Raw genomic sequence first — 14,887 nt, forward strand, 5'->3', positions numbered from 1 at the left:
TCCACTACAAAAACTAGGTGTGAACAGGTGCTTACTAAGAGCAGCTACCTCCATATATAATGAACAAATAAAGTAGCACACTGTAACACTGAGTATATAGATATGAAATATGAATAGCATAACTGCTGTAGAAAATATAAATAAATGAAAAAAAATTTTTTAGCGCATATAAATATGAAGTATGGAAAATGAATAGCATTACTGCTGTAAATAAATGAGAAATCTTAGCGCATAAATTGGCCAATTCATGTGTACCTGACAGCCGCGGTAAGGCGTTTCTCGATGTCAGGACCTATCAATGTGAATACCTCTCTAAGAGACCTCCGTCTGCTTATGTGTGGGAAAGACAGATCCTGATGCATTTAAAACCACCTGCGGCATGGGGGTGGGGGTGGAGTGCTCATTCAACGCTGAATCTAGTAACAAAGAAAATGACGGCACTTCCACTACAAAAACTAGGTGTGAACAGGTGCTTACTAAGAGCAGCTACCTCCATATATAATGAACAAATAAAGTAGCACACTGTAACACTGCTGTAAATAAATGAGAAATCTTAGCGCATAAATTGGCCAATTCATGTGTACCTGACAGCCGCGGTACACATGAATTGGCCAATTTATGCGCTAAGATTTCTCATTTATTTACAGCAGTAATGCTATTCATTTTCCATACTTCATATTTACATGCGCTAAAAAATTTTTCAAAAATTTTTTTTCATTTATTTCTATTTTCTACAGCAGTTATGCTATTCATATTTCATATCTATATACTCAGTGTTACAGTGTGCTACTTTATTTGTTCATTATATATGGAGGTAGCTGCTCTTAGTAAGCACCTGTTCACACCTAGTTTTTGTAGTGGAAGTGCCGTCATTTTCTTTGTTAATAGTACGGGAGAAAGGCATACTCAAAGAGTTCATCGGCGTTGCTCACGACGCTCGTGGTAGGTAAATTAGAACGCTGCGCAAACTTTCCCCATAAAGAGTTTAGGAATAGTTTGGCGATTTGTCTTTTAGCTGAATTTGGTTCTTTATACCTTCTTTTTTCAAGATAGGCGGCTACATAGTTTTTTTTCTTGGTTTCGTCCGTGCACCACGAGGGATACCCCGAGGCTTCCTGTTTGTGTCTAAGATGTAAATCGATGTATTGCGCAAATAGATCGGTCGTCGTCTCCTCAAAATGCCACACCTCGTAAATGTGTGCGAGTCTGTAACCCTTCTCCAAAGCCATTTCTACCTCTATCGTGCACCACGTACCCGTCAGAGCCCTCTCTTCCTCTGAATGAGCGCAGGGATCCGCTTCTGAATGCAACGCGCATGTGTGACAGAGGGGGAAGATCAATTTTTTGTTAATTTTAACAGGGAGCACAGGGAAAAACAAATCCCTGGGCGGGTAGACTTTCACTTTGGCGATGCCAAAGTACTGCTTGATATAACCAAAGTGGTCATAGATTATTTTAGGATGTCCTACGGGGTACACTTTTGTTTTGTTGACGTACGGGTATAAACTGGTGAAATCGTAGTACTCTAGAGTTTCACTGGGTTCTTGTTTGTGATAGAGTTTGAAAGCGTTAGTACGACCACCGTACAGAGCGTCACGAGGCTCTAAAGGCTCAGGGAACTGCATGTGGCGCAGAAACGCTTGTAGGTCACAGCTTTTTTCAACCATCTCTCGCCACTCGTGTTCCCACAATACGCGGACGTCGAACCCCTGTTGAAGCAAGAAACGTTTCTTCACCTCAAACATTCGATACAACTGCCCGTAAGTGGTCTTTGTGAGTTTGTTCGTGTCATTATCGTTATAGCAAACGGGACACCCGTGGTAAAAACGCCCCTGAAATTCAAAAGCCGTAGGGCGACCGCTGACTCTCGCATAGCCATCTAGAAAAAAGTTTCCTACTCTTTTCTCACCACCTTTCAAAGCGTGTTGCAGATCTAGGTTCTCTGTATGCGCTACGTACATTAACCATTGAATAGCCGGGGACGAGTAACGTTTGTGCTTTTTGTGATAATTATCCCCAGGCAAAATGGCTATTTTGTCTTCGGGGAGAAATTTAAAGTGGTACATGGCCAGACAAACAGATGCTAGTGTTGTGAGCTGAAACGGATCTATACTGATGAGATTTTCAGTAAATTTATTTTTGCGCTTACAGAACTGTATTTGTTTTTTGGCTGTCATTTCTACGACGCGCTCGCGATACACTACGCAGGCGCCTCTCAAGACCTCTACGTCCTGTTGACAGTATGCTTTGAGCTCTGCTTGCAAATCAAACGTATTGCTTTTCACCGATTCGTACCATGTTGTGAATTCCTTTTTCTCACTATGCGTCATGTACTCTACGCCATAATAGTTAGCATCTGGCATAGGCCCTACATAGGACTGATTTTCATCAGTGTTAAAAAAATGTGGAAAGTGACCCTTAGCGCCTGAAAATCCCATAGCTTGCGGCAACTTACTGAGCTTCATGGGAATGAAATTTAAAGAGTCGATGAATCTCATGTCTAAATCGGGTAATGATACGCACAAAAGGCGACCGCCTTGTGCTATCATGTTGACGCGCAGCTTCTCACGGATCAGCTTTTTAACGATAAAGTAGGAATCGTATCGAGCAGCATTGTGAGCTATAAAAGTGTAACCTACATACCCACCCTTTGTAAAAAAATTTACAAAGTCGGTAGTACATGTTTTACCCACAAACTCCCAGCTAGATATCCCGTGCAAATCTGTGGCAAAAACGTAATTGGGATGGTGCGTTCCCGTCTCTTGCGTACATTCAAAATAGTAAAAGATGTATTGTTCCGTAGATTTCTTCGGTGTATAGCGCTGCATGTAACATAGATGATTATCGAATCTGGTCACCGGAACACCGTAAATGGAGCATCGTACACCGACGCATCTATGTTCATCATCTACGATTTGGGGCACATAGCGATAGCATCGCTCGCAGAAAAATTTAAGTGTACAAAATGACCAGTCAGTCTCAGCGAGACTTCTGTGGAGTTCTAAGCAGCTCGCTGAATGACAAAATACACGGCAGCGTGGGCATTGCAGATGCTCTGCAGCTGTATCAGAGCAATCCAACCTCTGACACGCGGAGCAAAAGTATTGACAAGAGTGATTATTTTTGTGATGAAATGCAGAACTGCACTTTTCACAAAAGAATTTAGCTCCTATGAATCCTTTTATATTTTTTATACCGTAATAATGATTATCATGATGTAGAATATATAATATTTGTCTGTGGGTTCTTTATCCGTGTGAAAATAGCGCCAGTCTCCCTGACTAAAGTATAGAACTTTAATGGTAACGTTCAAATACGTCTCAAACACTCTAATGTCGCTAAAGCTCACTAGTTGATCGTCGGATAGTTTCAAATTTCTGTGCAGCTCCGCCGCACGTTTCATTAAATCATCGTCAGGCGGGTCGTCAGGCGGGTCGTCTTCAGCCAGTAAGGCGTAGAGAGCCGCGGCCAAACACTGGTTAGAGCCGTAATTGTTAAAATCAAACAACATTTGACGTTTCTGATGAATAATTCGTGTATAAACTATAGATCTCAGTCGTCTGCATTTTATACCTCCCCGTCTATTCCTAACGACTCTTACTATCAATTTCAAGCAGTCGCTAGCTATGCACTCGGCGTTGCTTTGCAACGCGTTGCCCACGGCATTTAGGAAAGCGTCAAATTGTTCTCTACATTGTTTAAAACCGTAGACTGGATTTAGTCTTCCGTCCCCTTCTAATCTTAATTGTATAAAGTCGCCCGGCTCGATATCCCTCACGATCCTATCCAGTAACGTTTGAATAGAACCGTGTATGATCTCCAAACTTTCTTCAAAGGAGCGTATACGGTCTAAATTCACAAATCTAAAATAATCGATATACTGATAGGCGTTGAGGTTACTCATCTCCCTACGAACATGAAATAAGTGTTCCAAAAAGCGTGAATGTTCACTTATGGCCGGTGTATGAGGAGGTGAAAACTGTGGCGCTGCATCTTGTCGATCATCGTTCGAGATTTCAATGCCGGAGACTGTAGGTGTATCCGACGCGGAATTCTGCGGCGTGTCTAGGAATTGAGAATCTATCGAGGATTCGCATTCTGCCGTCTCAGTGACGACTGTCGGCGAAAGCTGAAGTGTTGTAGTGTTCTGTGGGGGTCGTCCTTGCGTCACGTGTGGTGAGTCAATAGCAGTGCGCTTTACCCTATTCTTTAGTTTTTTTCGCCTCTTTAACGCGCGTGTAGCGTTTGTTGCTTTTTTAATACAACGTTTTATGACGCGTGGTTTATTGAAAAAACCTTTACGCGGGGGTCTGCGTTTCACACCGCGACCCGTCATGCCTAGTCATAATGTACGAGCCCTCGGTAGGTTTTTAACGGCTTCAACAGCCTCTGTGTACAGCGGTTCTAAAGCCATTATTTCTGAAATGCTGGCTCTATCTGGACATTGTGCGGACAGTTCTGTACAACGATCCAACAGGTAAGCTAAATGATTGTGTGCGTTGATAAGCGTCATGGTATGACTGTATAGGTTGTTAAATACTCTTTTTACATCTAGGGGCCATTGTTTGTACGATGATATACTGTCTCGAGTTTTCTGTTTTTTAGGTTTTATTGGCCGTATTGTGGTGTTACGCGGCCGTTTCTGAACTTTAGGGTTCTGTGGTGTAGCTATAGTGTCACAAACCCGTAATACATTTGGTTCAATACTCATTGACCTACCTGAGGGTCCTGCAGAGATTGTTTCAGAATCATGGGATGTCAAGGTTCCTGCATTTAGATTGCCGCTTTTGTTGACAGATCTGGTTTTAGGGCTTGGATGAAATGAGTTACTTGTGGCTTTTTGCTCTGAGGGGTGCGGAGGGTTTACTTCTTTAAGTTGAGAGGGTTGCTTCCACAGATGTTCCAGCGGCGACCTGCGTTCAAATTCTTTTTTCTCAAAAATAGTTCTGAAGGCTTGTCTACGTGCTGTCTTTCTAGGCGCGTCTGCGTAAGAAAATGGAGAGCTCGTAATTAATCTATGGCGCATCTTAGCAAAATAGGAAAATGAGAGTAAACATTGTTGTAACAGATTAGTACGGTTTAAAAAACATACACGTCAAGTTGATAGGTCTCCAGAGCGGTTGGGTGGGGGATGAATAAGACGTTGACGGGTGTGTATAATTTTCTTCGGTTCTTGTACCGGTACCGAGTAGTGAAGCATTTTCTTTGTCTTCTGTTTCATTGTCTGATCCGGTTAAATCGATGATGGTCTCTGAAATAAATAACCGGTAATTTACCACACAGCTGGCCGTTCTATTGTAGAGCACGGCGACATTTGTAGTTGACAATACCTTCCGTAGATGTTGACGGGTACGTAGGGCTCCATATATCCCGGCCTGTGACTGAATATACAGGTTGTTGCGTACAAGCTTCATCGTCGCTGGTTTTGGCGGACGGTCAGTCATCGTCAGAGACTACAATCTATGAAACTCTCTGAAATAAATAGACGTCGAATTACAACAAAACTTCACAAGATAATGTAGAGTACAAAGAGCTTTTTGTTGCCGGACTTACCATACATAGGTAGGCTGTGTATTTCCAAGGTCCTGGAGTTATCCTGGGACCACTCGGCCATTACTTCAGCGTCCAATTGCTGCGATTCGGTCAGTAGTTCCTGTGAGTCTGGGTATTGAGGATCTTCCGCTAGATCGAAATTAACATAATGGCCCCCAGAGACCGTTTCACGTTGCGCTTCAGCCATCAGACACTGTGTCGCTGCGTGGCATTCCTCTTCCATATCGGCGTCTAGGAATCTAGCTTTTAAAATAAAATGAAAGCGTGGTAGGTATCCCCCATCCTATAACTTCATTTTCACACATTCTCTCTAAAACTTTACTTACTTAGTTGGCTGTCCGTGAGTTGCTCCTCGCCGGCGCCGTGATCGTTAAAATTACGGTTCATCTGTAACAAGCGCATAACGTCATACAATATATAGCGACAAAATAAGCGCATAAACTATAAAATACTTACAACAATTACAATGAAAAATTAATATACAAGACATAATAATGGTGACAATCAGGCATTCAGTATTAAATAAACATTATACAGACCCATGATATGCTAAAAGATAATTACTTACATTGACGGTATTCAATATCTTGTCACCTCTTCAGACTCAGTGTTCTGATAATCTGAATGAACAATTCGCACGGATATATATACACGGTTGACTACGTCATGTGAGCAGTTTTTTGCTGCGGTATACTAAAAAAATGTTCCGTAGGTTGGGAAAAATCAATCCATACCAGTTTTACCATGTATAACTATATTAGCTAGTTAATTAAGGACTGCCCTTAATTATCTTGTCAGAAACCAATAATCATTAACATTATTGTATTGATTGATATGGCTAGTTAATGTTACTTCATAGCCTGGGAATAGTTTTTTTGCTGCGTCATACTAAAAATGTTACCTAGAATGGGAAAATCAAACCATACCAGTTTTACCCTGTATAACTATAATAACTAGTTAATTAAGGATTGACTCTAAATCCGGCACCATTTTGTTTTCAAAATGCCTAACGTCGAAACTCTGTTACACAAGCATTATTATACAGCAAAGAGTCCCGGTTCCTACGGAGGGATACAGCGGCTCTATAATGCCGTTAAGAAATATGGCGTGCGTAGAAAGACTGTCGCAGAGTGGCTTAGCGATCAAGAAGCGTATTCTCTACACAAATCCGTAAGAAGACGGTTTATCAGAAATCGGATCATAGTTAGCGATGTGGATAGTCTCTGGCAGGCGGATCTCGTCTGCATGAATGACTACGCTAACAATAACGACGGTTTAAAATATATTTTAACGGTCATAGATGTTCTATCCAAATACGTCTGGGTCATCGGCCTGTGGACCAAGACCGGCAAGGAGCTTGCAAAAGCTTTTGAGATGATTTTTAAAAGCGAACGACGTATCCCCAAAAAACTACAAACGGATCGCGGGAAAGAATTTATGAATAAGCCCGTCGCTGCGCTTTGTAAAGAGTATAACGTACATCAGTTCTTTACGAATAATACGGTGAAAGCTGCGGTCGTGGAAAGATTTAATCGCACGTTGAAAGCTCGTATGTGGCGCTATTTGACGGCTCATAACACATTGAGATATATAGACGTATTACCTGATTTAGTGCACTCTTACTATAACACTTATCATCGCACTATAAGATGCAGTCCTGCCTCTGTCACGAAAGCTAACTCCATGACCGTATGGCGCAGCGCTTACCAAGACGTCTCTGCAGCGAAAAGATTTAAACCTCTATTAAAACCGGGGGATAACGTCCGGATTGTATGGCATAAGCATATCTTTTCAAAAGGCTACGAGCAAACCTACGCGCGTGAAATTTTCGTGGTCTCGCCCGTAAAAATACACGATTCAGAAAACCTCTCTACGCATTAAACGATTTGAGCGGTGAAAACGTAGAAGGGTCTTTTTATGAAGACGAACTACAAAAGGTGCCGCAAGACGCTAATAGGATCTACAAAGTTGAAAAAGTGTTGAAAAAACGCAGGCGTCGCGGTGCAACTCATTATTTTGTGAAGTGGCTCGGATATCCTGATAAATTCAATAGTTGGATAGAAGAAAATCAATTAACGACCGTATAAAGCATGGAAGACGATTTGCTTTACGTTACACTACCTAGCAATTCATCATCCAAAATCTACCCCGAAAATACTATTTCGAGTTACACCACCAAGCTAGCAAAGGCCGTTCATCTTTCAGGAGCTTATGAAGTGGCGTTAACGGAAATACAGTACCCCCATACATGGAACACGTTCAACGCTTTTGAAGGGAACTTCTACGCTGCTAAACACAACGAGCCGTTAGAGGTTTATCATGTAAAATCAGGATTTTACCCGAACATTCAAAAGCTGGTCGGTACAGTCAATGCGCGAATAGAATCGCTGAATTTATCCACGCCTGCCTATAGGATACGTTATGATGATCTACGTCGAGAGGTAATCCTACCCGACCCATCACCTATACAGTTTGCTCTCGGTACTAAGCTAAAATTTATTTTCGGACTACAGACCGTCGATGATTCACCCGCAGCTTTAATGCCGTGGAATCGCCGCTTTTACCCCGATTCAAAGGCGGGTTTTTATTTGCTTTTTGTATACACTGATATAATTCAACATCAGCTTGTGGGCGACAGCTACGTTCAACTGTTACGGACCGTAGAAGTTAGCGGCGATGATAACGATATTGTCACAGTGCGCTACTCGCGGCCAGATTACATACCGCTGTGCAAACAACACTTTGACTCCGTAACTGTTACTGTCATGTCGGACCAGGGTACGCCGGTTAAGTTCAGATACGGAAAGTGTATAGTGCGATTACATTTTAGGCCTCGCAAGACTACGCCACGGTAAAAATGATGTCTCAAAGAGTTTACGGCGATCCCGCCTTGTACGCCCGGTACTATGTAGCTCAAGCAGGGCATGGCTTAGAGGCGTTCCGCGGTGATGAATACATGTACGGCGCCGGTCTCGGTGGTCTGTTTAGAAGTCTTTTTAGAAGAGCAGTACCGCTTTTCAGAAAAGGCCTAGAACTAGTCAAACCGCATGTAAAAACAGCCGTAAGAAACATTGCTAAAGACGCTATCACGAGTATGTCTACGGCTGTAGTGGACAGATTGAATCGCACCTCTAAAAACAATCAAGAGGGCGACGGACTAATCTACGTAACCACAAAATCGCGTAAAAGAAAAAGAGAAAGAAACTCTTTACCACGAGCGAAAAGACCCCGCTCACCGCGATTCCCGCCGCGCCTCATGAATAACACCGCTCAACGTAAATCGAGTTCGCATCAGAAGTCCGCAAGACGCCTCATGAGTGACATCTTCTAATAACAGGTCATGGCGTTTATTCACGATGCGTCGATAGAGTGCGCTAAAAGCGAACTGGATATCTTTACCGTGACTCCCACGCAGACTAGCGTCGAAAAATCGTTTTTTGTCGAGGTGCAACCCATCGCCGCTCTAGCCGATAACGCACCCCTGGAATTTTTTGTATCGGGAAGCGGAGAATATTATTACGATTTAAATAATACACTCTTGAACGTCCAGTGCCGCATCTGAAACAGGACGGTACGGTTCTCGCTGCCGGCACGCGTGTGGGACTTATTAATTACCCCATAGCCACACTTTTCAATCAGGTGGACATTACTCTGGGGGACCGTTTGATTTCACAATCTGATAACCTTTATAGTTACCGGGCCTACATTGAAACGCTTTTAAACTACAGTACGCAAGCGTTGAGATCGCAATTTACAGCGGGGTTATTCTATAAAGACACTGCAGGCCATCACCAGACCACCGTACTCGACCGCGAAAATCAAAATTATGGGTTCGCCCGCAGAGCCCACGCAACCCGTCTCTCAAGGCCCGTGGAACTCGTGGGCCCGATCTTCGGTGACATTTTTAATCAACCGAAACTCATTTTGAATGGTTTAGATCTTAAGATCAAGTTATCAAGAAATAAGGACTCGTTTTGCCTTATGACTCCCGAACAGGAACAGTTTAAGGTTCAGATCGTGAACGCAGCCCTCTACGTAAAGAGAGTACAAGTCTCTCCAGCCGTCAGGATCGGTCACAGCCAAGCTCTTCTATCAAGCCCCGCTAAATACGCTCTAGACAGGGCCTGTTTGAAAGTCTATAGCATCCCTAGAGGAACGAGAAATAGTAATCATGAAAATCTTTTTCTGGGCCAGATACCAAAAACGGTGATTCTTTGCTTTGTGGACAACGAGGCCTTCAGCGGCAGTTACCAGAAAAATCCACTTTGCTTTCACCATTATAGGATCAACCACGCTGCTCTGTATTTGGACCGACAGCAGATCCCCGCCAAGCCGTTTCACCCTAATTTTGATGCTGAACATGCTGTGAGGGAATATATGGCTCTCATTCACATCTCTGGAAAACAAAAAGCCGACACAGGATTAAGCATAGACCGTGTTGATTTTATGAGCGGCTACACTTTCTTCGCGTTCGATTTGTCGCCAGATCAGGAACCGAGCGCTCACTTTTCGCTCATTAAAACGGGTAACCTACGGGCCGAAATTCATTTTGCGGATGCCACACCACACACGGTGAATATGATCGTTTATGCTGTCAACACGGCTGTACTGGAGATTAACCAACGTCGAGAAGTCCTATATGACTTTAATTAAACTTTTGTGACTCCACAGTGGATTTCGTCTATAATGAATATTATGCAACTGTCATGCATTTTGAGCCAAAATCCCGTTACTCGGAGTATGTTTGGCGGGGTATTTCCCTGCGACCTGTTACCACGCCATATTATCAGGTATAGACCTAGAGCCTATATCGTCAACACAGATTCTTCGGAAGAGCCCGGTACGCATTGGCTACTCATTATTCTATGCAGGAACAAATCCTTATTTTTTGACAGTTACGGGTTACAACCTGACGCCGCCGTATTTCCGAATATGATTATACAATTTTTAAGAAGAAACACCACGACGTATTGCTATCAGAACCAAGACTCTATGTCGAGTTTTTGTGGACAGTTTTGTATTTACGTGTTGTATCACGTCGCTGCGGGAATAACATTGAAGCGATTACTGAAAAACTTTACAAATGATTTAAAACATAATGATCGTCTAGTAGATGCATTTGTGCAAAATCTTTCTAACTCTATCACGATTTTACGTACGCCATTATGCGATTATAATCAGGTTTGCAAACCTCCCTGCGAAACATGATCTTGCTCTATTTCTGCTATAGAACTAATGTGGTTTTATAACAATATTTCCTTTTTGTAATGTGTACTAAAAATGTTTATATCTTAGTATTTCTTGTTCAATAAATCATTCAATCTATTTTGCTGTGCCAGTTAACATTAACCCTGGGACTGCTTTTTCTCACAAAAAAACATGTATTGACATGTTTTTTCTTACATAAGGCGGTTACACTTTAACCTATATGGGGGTGAAGGGCATGATCGCCTTCTAGCAATTCGGTTTACACAAAGATAATGGGGAATGTGCCTAGCTTACACATTACCTATTACTTTACAGAGAATCGAGCCGTTGTTAATGGGTAATGTGCCAAGTTTACACATTATTCTACAACCTTACAGAGACGCTATCGACGAGCGTAGTTATCTTTGTAAATATTAGCATTGAAATGCATTGTAACCTATAGATTTGCTTGTATAATGTTGTATTTTGAAATCTATTTACACCTTTTTCCATTTCTTGATTTGTGTATACCTCTAAGTGAATCTACAATAAATGTATATTTTTTTAAACACTTTTATTACGTCATTATTATGAACACTACAGAAAGCTAACCCTAGGGATCCTGGGGCTGCCTTTTCTCACAAAAACATGTCTTGACATGTTTTTCTTACATACAGCGCTTACACATTAACCTACAACCTTGGGTGAAGGGCATGTGGGCGATCATGGGGAACGTAACAGAGACTGAACATGGGCTGCTTCCGGGGCGAGGACGGAACTGACGTAACAGATATTGGACACACATAGGGGCGGTAAGGGTTGGCTTCCGGGGGAGGGAGCAGAACTGACGTAACAGGTATTGACACACAGGGGCGGAGAGTGGGCGGAGAATGGGGAGGAGATGGAGGGGTTTAGACCGGAAGTGGAGGCGGGACAGGTGCCAAAAAGGGGCGGGCACCTGTCAAAACCCGGAAGTGGGCGTGTTGACGAGAGGTGGGTGCTCTTACTACTGAAGTGTTATTTGAGTGTTCCCTTTATTTTTTTGAGCAGTGTATTTGTATACACTGTGTTCCAAATTATTATGCAAATAATATTTTCTCAGATTTTCCCAAATTACCTATATGAATTGCAGTCATTGTAATTTTCCAGTCAAATAACTATTAGAGTACAATTGAAAGGTTTTTGTACAAACTGCCTATGATAACAGTATATTTTTTAAAAAATAAAAAACTGCACTCAAAATGTATGTTCCAAATTATTATGCACAGCAGAGTTTTCAACCTTTTCATTTTAATAAAGAACAAAAAAATGGTCATTTTTGAAATTATAAGCATTAGCAGGTTATTACAAACTGAAATCAAACAGTTTTCAACTCAAAACTTTATTCTAGGTGGTGTTACATTTTCACATAGGACCGCTTGTTCGAAAGGAGCTTCTGAACTCTCTCGTCCATTGAATTTGTCAGGTTTTGGATGGTTTCTGCTTCAATTGTTTTGCATGAGGACAGAATACCCTCCCAGAGCTGTTGCTTAGATGTGAACTGCCTCCCGCCATCATAGACACTCCTTTTGATGATGCTCCAGAGGTTCTCAATGGGGTTGAGTTCAGGGGAGCATGGGTGCCACACCATAAGTTTGTCCCCTTTTATGCCCATAGCAGCCAGAGATGCAGATGTGTTATGTGCAGCATGAGACGGGGCATTATCATGCATGAAAATGATCTTGCTGCGGAATGCACGGTTCTTCTTCTTGAACTATGGAAGGAAGTGCTGTTTGAGAAACTCAACATACATTATGGAGTTCATCTTTACCCCTTCAGGGATCCTAAAAGGGCCGACAATCTCTCTCCCCATGATTCCAGCCCAAAACATTACTCCACCTCCTCCTTGTTAGCGCCGTAGCCGTGTTTGCATGGGGTGTCCATCAACCAGCCATCCTCCACTCCATCCATCTGGACCATCGAGATCATTTCATGCATGATAATGCCCCGTCTCATGCTGCACATAACACATCTGCATCTCTGGCTGCTATGGGCATAAAAGGGGACAAACTTATGGTGTGGCACCCATGCTCCCCTGACCTCAACCCCATTGAGAACCTCTGGAGCATCATCAAAAGGAGTGTCTATGATGGCGGGAGGCAGTTCACATCTAAACAACAGCTCTGGGAGGGTATTCTGTCCTCATGCAAAACAATTAAAGCAGAAACCATCCAAAACCTGACAAATTCAATGGACGAGAGAGTTCAGAAGCTCCTTTCGAACAAGGGGTCCTATGTGCAAATGTAACATCACCTAGAATAAAGTTTTGAGTTGAAAACTGTTTGATTTCAGTTTGTAATAACCTGCTAATGCTTATAATTTCAAAAATGACCATTTTTTTTGTTCTTTATTAAAATGAAAAGGTTGAAAACTCTGCTGTGCATAATAATTTGGAACATGCATTTTGAGTGCAGTTTGAGTTTTTTATTTTTTTAAAAATATACTGTTATCATAGGCAGTTTGTAAAAAAACCTTTCAATTGTACTCTAATAGTTATTTGACTGGAAAATTAGAATGACTGCAATTCATATAGGTAATTTGGGAAAATCTGAGAAAATATTATTTGCTTAATAATTTGGAACACAGTGTATATACATTTGTCTCCCCCACATTGCATCCCTGACTACAGATATATACCCTACCATTTATATACAATCAGCCACGCACCATTAAAAGTATAAAGTGATAACCTAGCTCTGTGTCTCCCATTAACTATAATTTCCGGTGCCTAATAAATATAAATTAATCAGTGTCTGTGACTCTCCCCCAATTAATTTCAAAGCTATGTGCACATGTTGCGCTTTTGTTGCAGCAAATACACAGCGTTTTACAGTACCAGCTAATTGAATATGAATCCAGAAGTCTCATGTACACACTGCATATTTTTTCCTTGCAGATTTGCAGCAGATTCAAATCTGCATAATGTCAATTTTTGACGTTTTTGCAGCATATTTCACCCATTCTATTAAGAGAAAAATCTGCAACAAAAACGCCTTTAATCAAAAGCAAGGCAAAACAGTGTATTTCATGCAGCATTTTTCCTGCCAACACATCAGGTTTTGCAACAGAATTTTCTGCTGCAAATCCTGAATGTGTGCACATAGTCTTAGTCCCTGTCCTGTGTCCACCCCCTATTCATGATAAGTCCTTGATAGGGTCTTCTCTCATCTCATAATTCCCAAAAAGTGGTCTGCAGGATAGTGGTCACTGAAAGAGCTCAGCTAAAGTGTAGCTATGTTTAGAAAGGTTGAAGATTCCTAACTTGTTCTGCAATGCACCAACTGCGCTGCTGGAAAATGTTTATTGAAGACATGCAACTGTATTGTAACCAAGAGAAAAACATCTGCATCTTTTGGTGTTCTTTGCCTACAAGTCAAACTGTCAGTAAAGAAAATTTTGTTTTTATGGACTAGTGTGGTTTCTCAATCGTGGGGTCATGGGGAATTGAAGCTATGCCATTCGTGGCAGACCAGAAGAGCTGGGAGGTGTCTATTATGGTAACCTGTTCACACACACAGAAAACGGACCCCGGGGCACAGAAGACGAGTACCTAGCCCACGGCTACTGTCCCGTGTCCCGTTAAAGATCAGCAGCAAATGGACCCCTACATCTGTCATTAAGTAAGCCATTATTAGTCATTTGGAAATTTAAAGTGATTGGCAACTACTTTAGATGTTTCTTTCTTGTGAACTAACTACGAAAGATGGGCAATTTTATAAATACCTTGCTTTCCCAAATCTTTCTGTAACCTGAGCTGCTCTCCTGTTCATATGATCTCTAGCTGTGAATCCTTTTGACTTCCTGTGATGTTGCATCAATTTCTCTTTGACTTTGTGACTCTGAAATTTGATGTGGCATCACAATCATGTGACTGTCATGTTATGTGGATGGGTAGGGCTCCATTCATCTGCTCACTGTGTGCGTGCTGTAAACTCAGCTCTCCCATTTCCATGCACATTTCTCCCTTCAGAGCTCTCACTTGCAACTGTGTGTATATAGAAGAGTGTATACCGGTGAAGTGTGGAGGGGCCAGAGATGTGAGCGGTAAGGTGATCATCAGTATTTTTTTATCCTTTTGATGGCCGAAAAATTGTGGCCAACACCTGCC

Source organism: Phyllobates terribilis, unplaced genomic scaffold (assembly GCF_046119375.1).
Source record: "Phyllobates terribilis strain yellow unplaced genomic scaffold, ASM4611937v1 Scaffold_5__5_contigs__length_657084704, whole genome shotgun sequence".
Taxonomy (NCBI): Eukaryota; Metazoa; Chordata; class Amphibia; order Anura; family Dendrobatidae; genus Phyllobates; species Phyllobates terribilis.